This window comes from Balaenoptera borealis (assembly GCF_965194805.1).
Source record: "Balaenoptera borealis genome assembly, chromosome: 10".
NCBI lineage: Eukaryota > Metazoa > Chordata > Mammalia > Artiodactyla > Balaenopteridae > Balaenoptera > Balaenoptera borealis.
Window position 1 is genome coordinate 60,225,144 of NC_138874.1, and position 13,565 is coordinate 60,238,708.

General features: G+C 45.9%; 1 protein-coding gene and 1 long non-coding RNA gene across 2 annotated transcripts in view; one reads left to right on the forward strand and one right to left on the reverse strand.

The window, feature by feature from the left end:
• LRMDA (leucine rich melanocyte differentiation associated) overlaps window positions 1-13,565 on the forward strand; it is a 1,312,323-nt gene that overhangs the window by 57,271 nt on the left and 1,241,487 nt on the right. The gene's annotated exons all lie outside the window — the stretch shown is intronic.
• The window catches only part of LOC309604599, an 807,304-nt gene that overhangs the window by 33,718 nt on the left and 760,021 nt on the right, over window positions 1-13,565 (reverse strand). The window lies entirely within an intron of this gene.

The following is a 13,565-nucleotide window of genomic DNA, read 5'->3' on the forward strand; positions in this document are numbered from 1 at the left end:
GGCACAAAGGTGACACAGATGACATTGCTGGGTCCCTTCCAACACCCCAGCCCATCCACTCTCTGCTTTGGCAGCAGTGGAGTTTTTCAAACCAAGACTTGGATAGTTCCATGTCATCTCTGATGAAAGAGATGCTGCCTCTGAAGATAAAGGGTATTTAGGCAGTAAGTTTTGCCTTCTGAAATGCTTGCATTTCTAGGTCATTTTAGGGCCTTTTAAAGCCAGTGGGGCAGAATATTTGAAGTGGAGGAGATTTCACCAAGCTCTGGAGCTATGACTGTGGTACTTGGAGTCCTTGCTTAGAGAGGTTTTGACAAGAATGGACTTTAGAGCCCTGGAGACCTGGATTCAAATTCTCTTGCTGGATGACTTTCAGGGGATAATTTATTCAATGCTCAGTTTATAAGACAACTGTAAAACAAGGCGAGTGAGGTATATATCAGTGGAGAATGAAATTAAATGAGAACATATATAAAGTGCCTGGCATGTAGTAGGTCCTCAGTAAAAGTTGATTTCTTTTTTATGCAATTCACCATGCTAAGTGTTCAGTAAATATTTGATTTATTTTATGATCAATATCTTAAAAATTTTGATCAGTAGTGTATGTCCTGATTTTAGTTGGATTTTACATTTAATAACCCTGATCTTATTGTTCATGGCTGGAGGGGCTGTTCACGGGCACAGGCTCTCAAATGACTGGTTCTCAGGCAGCCCCCTTTTCCCTCTACATGAGATGAGTATTCCATGAAAAGGCACTTTCACAGCTAAAAACACAGGTGTTCCAAAATGCAGGTGATCTCTAAATTGGAAACATTACCTGTCCTGGCATACGTTTGGAAGGGCAGCTGAAGAGGGCTTCAGGCTGCTTTGAGCCTTCCTGGGCCACGGGCCTCCATGAGAATCTGATAAGAGCTATGGGCCCTGTTCTCAGAAAGATGCAGATACGTGTGTGCAATATAGAATCTTTCATACCATTTCAGGTGGTGTGTGGACCTCACTCTTGCCCCCACTCTGATGCCCAGGAATCTTAGATTAAGAAGCCTTGGATGAACTTCTTATTTCTTTTAAGGATGTAGATAATTGACACTAAGAAAATGGGGGAGAGAAGGGAAGGGAGGACATAGGCGTGGGTGGGGGGAATGGTGAGGGGGCCACATCTAGAACGAGAAGCAAGTGGTTGAGACGATGACTGAATAATAAACATGTTGCATATCAGTGTGGCATTCATGGCTCCAGGGTCTACAAGGAGTCAACAATGGAAGGGATCAAGTTTTTTCTTTTTTCTCTGACATTTTATTATGAAACATTTCAGTCATACAGAAAGTGGAAAGAATTGTAGAGTGAACATGCATATACCCACCACCCAGGTGGTATCCAGGTTCTCCCATTAACATGTTACTGTGCTCACTTTATCCTGCCTCTCTGTCCGTCCCTCAACTCATCTCACTTTTGATGCATTTCAAGGTAAGTTGCAGACATCAGTACCCTTCACCGTAAACATTTAGCATCATATCATTTACTAGAGTTCAATATTGCTTTATTTTTTTCTTTGAGAAATGCATAGACTTTAATGTACATTCTATGAATTTTGATACATATATGCATCTGTGTAATCCAACCTCCTATCAAAATGTAAAACCTGACCTCAACCCAGAAAGTTTCTTCATCCCCCTTCCCTGTTACTCCCTCCCTGCCCTCTCTGTTCCAGAGGCAATCACTCTGCTGATTTTTTTCAACCATGGCTTGATTTGGACTGTTTTAGGACTTCTTACAATTGAAATCATATAGTATTTTTTTTGTGTGCTTCTTTCACCAGTACAATATGTTTGAGATTCGTCTATGTTGTATATGTTAGTAGTTTGTTTCCTTTTACTGTTGAGTAGTCTCTTATTGTATGCATATACTACAGCTGTCCACTCTCCTGTTTTCAGGTTTAGCTATTAAGCTGCTGTGAATATTTGCATACAAGCCTTTGTGTGTACATATATTCTTCTTTTTCTTTTTGTCAATGGGGCCACTTATTTATTTATTTTTAATTAATTTATTTTTGGCTGTGTTGGGTCTTCATTGCTTCATGCGGACTTTCTCTAGTTGCGGGGTGCAGGGGCTGCTCTTCCTTGTGGTGCGCGGGCTTCTCATTGTGGTGGCTTCTCTTGTTGCGGAGCACGGGCTCTAGGCATATGGGCTTCAGTAGTTGTGGCACGTGGGCTCAGTAGTTGTGGCTCGCGGGCTCTAGAGCGCAGGCTCAGTTGTGGCGCACGGGCTTAGTTGCTCCGTGGCATGTGGGATCTTCCCAGACCAGGGCTCGAACCCGTGTCCCTTGCATTGGCAGGCGGGTTCTTAAACACTGCACCAGCAGGGAAATCCCTATTCTCATTTTTCTTGAGTAAATACCTGGGAGTAGAATTCCTGGGTCCTAGGGTAGGTGTATATTTAGTTTTATAAGAAATTGCCAGACCTTTCCCCAAAGTGGTGATTCCATTTTCACTTCCACCAACAACGTAGGAGAGTTCTGGTTGTTCCACATCTTTGCCAACATTTGGTGTTGTCAGTCTTTTTAATTACAGCTATTCTAGTGGATGTGTAGTGGTGCTTCATTTTGGTTTTAATTTGCTTATGGCTCGGGGCTCCAAAATGGCCTTCTCCTGGGTTCTTAAATGCCCCTGGATCTCAGAGGCATTATTGCTATTCTTAGGGAGTGTGTAGGAATTGCTAGTGAAAATCTTATGGGGCTGTAAAACTTCCTGCAGGTTTTTTTTTCCCTTTAAATTCTGTATGGCACCAAAATGCTGGAGAGCTCTCTGCGTCTCTGTAGATAGACGATATGGCTGCACAAAGGGTGCTGGGAGCTGGTAAGGCGAGGTGTCCATTCTCCCAGATGGGTCCATGTGTGTGCGCCTGCGCGGGACTCCTTGATGCTCAGGCAGCTTGGAGAGTCAGCAGCTGGAGCCTCGCATCCACCCTTGTGTCACAACATTATCAGAGACTAGGGGAAACTGGACGGAGTTCAGAGAGGAGCAGCTAGTACGATTAAAGGGCTTGGAGGGATTAAGGGATTGATTTATGAGGAAAGATGAAAAGAACCTTAATGTGTGCTGCTTGACTAAGTGGGTACATGATAATAGCCTGCAAACATCTGAAGGGTATAAACACTGGAGAGGGAGAGGAATTAGCACAGGGTGAGGAAACTGATCCAGGCATAATGGGGGAAATTAAAAGGGGGAGCTAGGATGGGTGAGTGGGCAGAGTATTAGCAGGGGTATGACCTGTGAATTCTCTCTTTCAGAAGCCTGATGGGGGGGGTGAATTGGTTTTGGGAAGATGAACCCCAAGAGGCACTGTGGGTTCTCCTTCTAAAGCAGCCCCCTAGAGGGAAAACAGTTGCATGTGTGCTGAGTGAAGCAGGTTCGTGTGGGCAAGTGCTGACCTGGGCACACAGGCTGGGAACATGGGGGCACGAAGGAAGGGTGTTGATGGAAATGACTGGGACGGTGAGATCCAGACATTTCCCTCAGTGTCTCCTCTTCCTGGTGGTTTTCCTGGATTTAGAGGAGCAGCATTGACAGTTTTGTTACGTACCTAGTTTGCTTGAGGTGTGAAGTTCCTACCTCCCACGTCTCCCCGCCTTCCCTGGTGTCTACCCTGCCCCCCCATTCCTAAAATGCATCTGCCCTTGACTGGCCCATGATTTTGATCTCTCACTGCCAGTGTGTCTTATCCAGGCGTGGGTGTGAGATTGGGAGACAGTATACGTACTGGTGAAGAGGATGGGAAATGAACCAAGCTGCCTGGGTTAGCTTCTGGCTCCATCCTTTCCAGCTGGTTGGGCGGGCCCACTTACTTACTCCATGGGCCTTGATTTCCTTCTCTGCAGAATGGAGATGATCAGAGCATGTTGCTTCACAGAATTGTCTTGAAGTTTACAAGGAATAATGTGTATAGAGTGCCTGGCAAAAAGTAAATGCTCAGTAAATGCCCAGTGCCCTGGTGGCACTGTGGTTAAGAATCCGCCTACCAATGCAGAGGACACGGGTTCAAGCCCTGGTCCAGGAAGATCCCACATGCCATGGAGCAACTAAGCCCGTGCGCCACAACTACTGAGCCCGCGCCCCTAAGGCCTGTGCTCTGCAACAAGCGAAGCCACTGCGATGAGAAGCCCTCACACCACAGTGAAGAGTAGCCCCCGCTCGCTGCAACTAGAGAAAGCCTGCGCGCAGCAACGAAGACCCAATGCAGCCAAAAATAAATAAATTTTTTAAAAAAGTAAATGCCCAACGAGTGTTGGCTACTGCTTGTATAATGAGGCTACGACGGTGACTCTGATTATCCTGGTACATGACTTGGGTCTGGAGCTGGCCTGAGCAGTGCCTTGTCTAACACAGTGAGTTAGGGCAGTGCTCCTAACAGTTTGCGGTACAAGGGGGTGTTTGCACCCCAGGAGATGATGGTAGCAGTGCTTTCTTCCCTGCTGTACCAGGCTTTCCTGAGATGACCTTGGGCCAGAGCCAAGGTCTGGACACTAGAGCCCCAGGCTTGGCAGGGAGAAGAAAATCGGTTCCTCTTCATCCCCAGCCTCCAGCGTGGTTCAATGAAAAGATAATTGAGCTGAGAGGGAGAGGACTTGGATTAACTTCTGTTTCCCAACCTGCAATATCCTCAATGGTTTAAAAAAAAAAAAGAGGTGGGAGGGAAAATTAAAGTAGTGTGTTAAACTTTTTTTTTTTTCTGCCAAGAAGAACCAGTGAAATGTTATGTGGGACCTCACTATGTAGAATAGCCTCAAACTGAGCTGTTTCTGAATGGGCTGGGAGGCTGGAGACTTGCCTGCCTGACTTCCTCGTGGGAGTCCTGAAGGCACCCCCAATGACTCCCAGGCTGCCATGGAACACTGTTCACACGCACGGGTGCACACTCACGGGGATGCACACCCACTCACACAGACACGCACTGTTGAGCCCCTCAGGATGGTTACTGGTAGAGTTCTAGTGACAGCTAAAATAAACTGTGTGCTCCCCTTTGCTAAATGCTTTGCATCTGTTAGCTAATTACATCCTTAGAATATTACCACTAGAGACCAGGGTATTATCCCTGTCCTACAGACGAACAAACCAAGGTTGGGAGGTCAAGTAAGGATCTCATAGCTGAGAGGTGACACATGATCTCAGAGAGTTCATTCAGCTCTGAGGTAGTCAAATTCACTTTCTCCCACAGGTTTCCAAGTGATGTAGTAGATGCTCACTAAATACTTAGCCACGTGATTTGATCTGTGTGTTTGCATTGGTTTCCCCAACTCCAGAGTAAGACCACACTATCTGCTACCAGCCTTCTGGACAGATTGTCAGATCTGCTCTTTGCATCTTATCTCTGCTCTAAGACACAGACTGTCCCATTGCAGGTGCCACCCATTCATGACATCTTTCTAGAAACTCAGTGTAGGCTTCAGCCAAGCTGAAGTGTGCCTTTTGGGCTACTCTGGAGATTCAGGGTGCTGGGATGCTGTTTTTTAAGTGGCTTTTTCTTTTCTGCCTGTCACTCCAGCAGGAGTCAGTATGTGGTTTACTCTTTTCTAAACATGTGATAAGCATCCTGAATAAACTGTATACAAACTTTTCTTTGAAACAAGCATTTTTAATTGGCAGTCTCAGACAAGGGAGTGTTTGTTTGATTGATTGGAATGCATATTTATCTCCTTGCAAAATGTATTCCCAGTTGCTCCCATATTTGCCTGGTGTGTGTGTGTGTGTGTGTGTGTGTGTGTGTGTGTGTGTGTGTGTGTGTGTGTGTGTGTGTGTGTGTGTGTGTGTCTTACTAGTAAAGCTGTAATGGACCTAATAAAAAGTATTACCTGTAAAAGTAGTGGACTCCATGTATGTGTCCTGTCCATTGCAAGAGAGACCAGAAAGAACGGGCAAATGAGACGAACTGGGTCCATTTCTAGACATGGAAGTGGGGTCAGCTTTTGAATATTTGCTGGTGGCTTTTCCATATTGAGGGTTTTCCGTAGTGACATTTTTATCCCAGACTCAATGAGTCTGGGATAAAAATCCAGCATCATCAAGAGGGTGAATCTTCTATACAAATAAACATAACCAACGTAGGTCTCAAACCAGATGCTAGTGAAGTTTGAGTTACTGTATCAGTCAGAGAAGAGTAATTACTCTTAAAGCCAGCCCCCAGATCTTAGCGGCTTAACATGGTACAAGTCTGTTTATTACAGGTCTAAAGCAGAGTGTGTGTGTATGTAGTGGGGGGTGAGGTAGAAGAGGAGAGCTGTGTTTCATACCATCACTCAGTGGCCCAGGCTCCTTTCCTCTTGTGGCTCTCCTCTCGGTTCTTGGAACCCTCTTGGTTGCTCTAATGGATGGGGCAGGGGAGTATAGAGAAGGCACACCAAATCTTAACCACCTCTGTCCCAAAGCTGCACCCCTCACTCCCTTTAACATCTCACTGGCGAGAACTAGTTATGTGACCCCACCTTTCTAACAGGAGACTGGGAAATGAAGTCCAGTGTGGGCCCAGGAAGAAGAGAGCAGGACGGGTGCATCTTCATGGCCTCTTCAACACTGACTGGTCCACTTTACCATTCCCTGTTGGTGGGAATAGTTTGGGAGGGGACTGTCACTGAGCCACCGAGTCCAGAAAACAAGTTACATACCTTCTTTTTTTAAATTGAAGTAGAGTTGACTTACAATGTTGTGCTGATTTCTGCTGTACAGCAAAGTGACTCAGTTATACACATATATACATTCTTTTTATATTCTTTCCCATTATGGTTTATCCCAGGAGATTATAGTTCCCTGTGCTGTACAGTAGGATCTTGTTGTTTATCCATCCTATATAAAATAGTTTACATCTACTAACCCCAACCTCCCCATCCATCGCTCTCCCTCCCCGCCTCCCCCTTGGCAACCACAAGTCTGTTCTCTATGTCTGTAAGCCTGTGTCTGTTTCATAGATAGGTTCATTTGTGCTATATTTTAGATTCCGCATATAAGTGATATCATCTAGTATTTGTCTTTCTCCTTCTGACTTCACTTAGTATGATAATCTCTAATTACATCCATGTTGCTGCAAATGGCATTATTTTGTTCTCTTTTATGGCTGAGTAGTATTCCATTGTATATATGTACTGCTGCTTCTTTATCCATTACTCTGTCGATGGACATTTAGGTTGCTTCCATGTCTTGGCTATTGTAAATAGGGCTGCAATGAACGTAGGGGTGCCTGTATCTTTTTGAATTATAGTTTTGTCTAGGTATATGCTCAGGAATGGGATTGCTGGATCATATGGTAGGTCTATGTTTGGTTTTCTGAGGAACCTCCATACTGAGCTCCATAGCGACTGCACAAACTTACATTCCCACAAACAGTGTAGGAGGGTTCCCTTTTCTCCACACCCTCTCCAGCATTTGTTATTTGTAGACTTTTCAATGATGGCCATTCTGGCCGGTGTGAGGTGGTACCTCATTGTAGTTTTGATTTGCATTTCTCTCATAATTAGTGATGTTGAGCATCTTTTCATGTGCCTACATACCTTCTTGGATTTTAGATTAAAAAAAAGTCACCTCTGACTTGAATTCATAGAATCTTTGCCGTGTGCCTCAGTTGACTCCTCTGCAGAATGGGGATTAGGGCCCTTGCTAAGCCAATGTTTCTTGGGGAAGCATCCGGTACAATAAACTTCCTCTTGGCACCTATGGCCTCAGGGCCTTGTTGGCCTTGAACTCAGGCAGGTGCAAGCATGGGCCCAAGTTTACTTTTGCTATTTCTTCCAGTGCGTTCCAAGTTCTCCCCAGGCTCTACCAGGTGCGCTTCCCCCTCTTCTTGTCTTGGCTGGTGCTTGTCCTTCCCGCCCCAGTCCTGCAGTTCCCAGGCAGAGGCAACCACCCCACGACCCTGGGATGATCCTGCAACCCACAGCATCACCCATTGGCATCACTTGCTGCCTTTCTTGAGTTTAACCTGAGAGGCCCAAACACAGAGCAAGATGGCAAACGAATACATAAAGGCCTTTTTATGGTCACTGTGTAAAAGTGCAAATGCCAGGAAGGAACCCCTTTTTCAAGGGAATGCTTGTTTTTGGAGGTGAGGCTACCCCCTGTCAATTAATAGCCCATTTTCTTTATTATAGGTACCACCATTGTGTTTGTCTTCTTTAAAATCAATTTTGTGTTTGAATGTGAAGTCAGCTGGTTTTTAGAGCGGTTTCATGGGCTTCTGGAACACTTCATGGTGCAGTTTGGAGGTTACAGTTTCTGGTGCTGGTGACTGTCGGTGCTGTATGTGGTGTGTGTGTGTGTGTGTAGGGCAGGGGTGATAGTGGTGGATTTATAAAGGAAAATAGTGCCGTTTTGGGGATGTAGATGACGTTAGGCCTGTGGACTCAAGACGTTTGGGGAACCGGGCCACAGCCCCTGCGATTCAGTTCTGCTGCTTTATAGTTGGTCAGGAATCCAGTATGCCCTATTTCTCATTCAGTGAATGAAATATTAGCGTTATAAACTGTGACTATTGGTTTATAGGAGCCATAATCCCTTTGCCACCCTCTGTTACCTTGGTTTAGAGTCACTTTGTTAGAGCATTAACCACCTTCTGGTTTGCATCAAGGTGACTGTCTAATGGATCATTAAGTACCAGTGATACTCGGTTCCTTTGGGCTATGTATTGATATCAAAGGAATTGTACTGGGAGTTGGGAACCACGCTCACACAGTAGGTTGTCTTTACAGGGGAAGAAACTGAGCGAGGAAGAGCAGGCAGGATATTTCCCCCAAAATTTAATTATGAGAACCTTTGTTTTGTCTGGTAAGATCAACAACCTGAAAGCTGAGAGCAGACGGGCAAGGGGTATTAATGGAGTAAGAGCTATAGAAGATACCAGAGTCACCCATTAATTCCTTTTTGGGTTAGTTCATTCATTTATTAAATATTTATTGAGTGTCTCTGTGCCAAGTATCATGTCAGCTGCTAGAGATTCAGAAATGAACAGCAGGGGTGTCCCTATCCTCATTGAGCTCACAGTCTTTGGGGGAGGAGGGAGTGGTAGACAAATAAATGTAATATTCATTTCATATTTTAACAGATTAATAGGAAATGAGGCATGCCAGACTCCCAGCTAATTATAAATAGAAACACTGTGGGAGCCTCATGGGTAAAAATGTAGGTATTAGTGTGTAAATGTATGTATTAGTGCATGCAGTAATAGGGGCAGTTGACCTGGTGTGGGATATCAGGGAAGTCTTCACTAACCAAGTGATGCTTGAGTTAGGATCTGAAGGATGAGTATGATTTAACTAAAATAAGGAGAAGGAAAAGGCATTCTAGGCAGTGGGAACAGCATGTGTAAAGGCCCTGTGGTAGGAGAGAGCATTGGAGGTATTAAGGACCAATAGAAGGTTGGTGTGGAGTATGATGTAATAGAGGGAGTTAGGTATCACATTGTGCCAACCCTTATAGTATGTATTGAAGATTGTTATCCTAACAATGGTGGGAAACCATTGGGAGTTTTCATCAGGGGATATCATCAGCTTTGTCTGGAAAAAGAATCACTCTGGCTACAGTGTGATAATGGTTCAGAGAAGGTCAGAGTAGATGTGGGTAGGTTGTGTGCTTGGCTATTGCAGTGAGATAGAATAAAGAAGGAAAATATTTGTGATAGGTACGAATTAACTTCAGAAGAACTTGGTGAGAGAGAGAGAGGTTATGTGGGTGAGGGAGAGGAAGGCGTCCAGGCTGACACCTGAGTGCCTGCCTTGGGAACTGGATGAATAAGGGTTGTTTTAGTTGTGATACAGGGGTGGCTGTCATAAAAAGACTCAAAAGTGGGTCAGCAAGACGGGAACGGATTGCTCCTTCATCGCAGCCCAAGTGTAAGCGCTGCAGGGCTGGTACAGTGGCATCACGGTGTTGTACTCCTAGAATCCTTCGGTTGTACTGCTGCCATCTCTATAGACTGTTGTCCTCATCAGCATGGTTCTAGCCAGTGTACTACTACAGCCACATTGTAGATGTGTCTCCTCCTCTCAGAGTCGCCATCCAGAAGTTGCTCACATCCCATGGGCCACACCTTAGTTGCATGGCCACATATGATTGTAGATAATCGGGACAACCAGCCATCTCTACCATAGTGGTGCAAGTCACTAAAACAGAAAACACTAGGAGAGGACCAGTGTGTAGAAGACCAGGAGTGAGTGTGAGATGTTCATTTCATGCTCTGCTTGGGGACCTTACAGTCTCTCCCATCCCCTTTAGCTCCCTCGACGCCCCTCCATGACACCTTTATTGGACCACTGCAATATACTTGCTGCACCCTCCCCCCATATTCTTCCTACCTGGAATGCCCTTCTCTGTCTACCCATGCTTCAAGGACCAGCTGATTCATACCCTCTCCATATAGCTGTCCTGGATCCACCCCATCCCCACCAGCTGGCCCTGTGGGTGAACTCACACTCATTGTTCCCATCCCTGCATCATGTAATGACAACAGTTTTTGCACTGATGGCTTGTCTTTTCTGTTCTACTCTCATACTGCCTTATTTAACTTTTCAAATCACTGTTGAATGTCTCAGTTGAGTTCAGCACGTGTTTACTAAGAGTCTTCTCTGGGCCAGACTGACTTCTGCTCTTCCCCTACCATTCGTGTGAAGTACCTAATACACAAACACAGAACATTCAAGGCTTATTATTTTTCATAATAAGAAAACCCCCAGTGAGCTTAGTGTTGGGATGACTCTTGAGAATCTTTTAGAGCTATTTCCAGGATAGGAGGCAATGAAACATAAGTAGATGAGGCTAAAATAGACCTCAGTTTTTTCATGTCTTAGTATTTCCTCTGCCTATTAATCCTGTCCCGCCTTACTGTTCTGATTACAGCCGGGCTGGGGTGACCCGAGTTGTGGGCATTCGGTGTAGCATGGCCACTGGCGTTATGAAGGTGTGGTGGGGAGGAGGAGCGAGTTTTACGAGGACTTAGAGAAAAGAGAATGAGTCTCTTCAGCTTCCTGCCGCTCCCCTGTCTGACTTCTTTCAGTCACTAGGTGGAAGAAGGGCCTGAATTGGCAGCCAAGCTGGGGTTTCCAGACTGACAGTTAGTTCTGCCTTTTCACTCTCTGGTTGTGTTGCTGTTTGATTAAAAAAATAACGATTCAGGAACTTCCCTGGTGGCGCAGTGGTTAAGAATCCGCCTGCCAGTGCAGGGGACGTGGATTCGATCCCACATGCTGTGGAGCAGCTAAGCCTGTGCGCCACAACTACTGAGCCTGCGCTCTAGAGCCCGCGAGCCACAACAACTGAAGCCCGCGTGCCCAGAGCCCGTGCTCTGCAACAAGAGAAGCCACCGCAGTGAGAAGCCCGCGCACTGCAACGAAGAGCAGCCCCTGATCGCTGCAACTAGAGAAAGCCCACGCACAGCGACGGAGACCCATCACAGCCCCAAATAAAATAAAATAAATTATTAAAAGAAAAATAACGATTCATGTATTTTTTCACTCATACCTGGTGTCTGCTCCTCGGTTTTGTTTTTATAGCAGACGTGGTCCCTGCTTGGCAGGAGCTCAGGGCCTAGTGGAAAGAATGAAAGCTCTTCTTCTGCTCGGTGCTGAGCCAGCCGTGTCGCCCGGCTGGGTTGGTTGTAGGCTCTGTGGAGACACGGGCCGTGGTCCTCAGAGTCCTCTGTGTCCCTGAAGAAGCTCAGCGCCATGTTGGTCCCTTGGCTGGTGCCCAGGGACCTTGATGATGGATTTCATGGACGGGTTGCTACATATCTCCCCATGGAGCTCTTGGTGCCTTGATGTCTTTGAGTGTGAAAGCAGAGATGCTGTCTGTTTCCTGTTTGGGAGGGGAGGTGGAGGGAGGGAGGGAGGGAGGGCTGTGGGAGGTTTCCTCCTCGCTGATAGTGAAAGCGCTTTGGAAATTGGAGCCAGAGGTGATGGCAGAGGAAGTTTCTGGTGTAAGGAGCTTGGATGCTGGCTGTGCTTCTCCTAGTTATTTCTCTCCTGGCTCTTGTGCAAAGAGTTGTGATGTTCTTGAGGGATGTGGGTGGGTGGCACCTGGGTTCCCAAACCCAGATGCTCGTTCAGGTGTAAAGTTCAGTGTTCAGCTGCATACAGATTCCGTGTTTTGGCATGACTTTTTTTTTTTCCTGGTGACATCTGACGTATAGAGAATGACTTTCCCTGGGCAAATGGTATACTGTCACCCTTCTTTCCCAACCTGTAACCAGCAAAACAGACAGCACAGCTCGGAGACAGACGACTGGTTGGACGCATCACAGAATGGCTAGCACCACCCACTGGGGGAGACCTTTGTTGTCGAGGGTACCCAGTGAGAGCAGGACTGCTGAGGCAGCTCCTTCATGCCCTGTGGCTGCTTTCGTCCCATCATTTTCCAGAGCCTTTTCTGAACATCGAGTTAACAGAGTTCCCAAGGTACTGCCAAGCCCACTTAGGGGAAAGGAACAAGAAAAAGGGGGTCTAATGTAGTGTCCCCATGAGTCTTTTCACCTTAGAGGTCATGTTGGAGTCGCCCAGTGGGGAGGACATGGGGACCCCATGTCCCAAGGGGAGTGAAAAAAATTGGAAAACGTGGTCTGAATTTCTTACTTGCATTGTTTCTGGGCCAGTTCCTACCCGGTCAGTTTTCTCTGTGCCCCACCCCACCCTTCTTAATGACTAACTTGTACTGGAAAGCAAACTATTAATCACAACCAGAATGGCTCTGTAACTTCCAAACAAACACAGAACAGTTCTAGGGACTGTGAAACAAGCCAAACCGTTGGCAGAGATTCGAAAACGTGTTCCTTTTATGTATATTTTAGAAATGCCCCCAGTTTTCCTTTGGCACAGAAGGTTCCCTTTAATTAGCAGTGAATTTCCCATTTCCCCTTTCTTCCTGAAGCATCTCTAAAGCCTCGGCCTAGTAAAAGTCAGGTACACAGCTCTCAATTGAGCCCTATTGATGTGCTAGTGTAGTTTTAATTGTGTTGGGATTTCCTTGCCAAAGTGACACATGCAGAAGCATTTGAAAAACGTATAGGGTTCGTAACTCTTGCGCTGTCTAGAGCTCTTGAATTATGAATGTCTCTTCCGCTGCTATTCAGTTCTTCTGAATCTGTAAAAATTACTTTAATAACCTGTGTGGGGGTAATGTTCATATGTTTGCTCAGTCGTGTGAATTTATTAGCACGCCCAGCCCACTTTGGGGAGCTGGTCTGGCCCTTTGGAGGCAAGCCCTTGGTTGTAAGAAGAGGCAAATGATGGTGGTGTTTTTCTCCCCCTCCTGTTCCCTTCCACCATTAGCGATCACTCTGTTGCACAGAGCACGTGATAAATCAACCTCAGGAGAGTCAGATTTGCCATAACATGACATTACCTATCAGCTTGTCAGGTCTGAGTTGACTCGCAGCCTTTTGGGCTGTATATTTCTTCAAAGTCGAGCGCCAGTTTCTTAGTCAGCTCTAACTAATTTCAGAGTGGAAGGGAAACTTGACTGGAGTGCTGTTTGGGATCTGCTTTTTAATCCTGGTCTGTTTAATGTTTGCTCCTGACAGTCTAGGCCAGACATCATTTT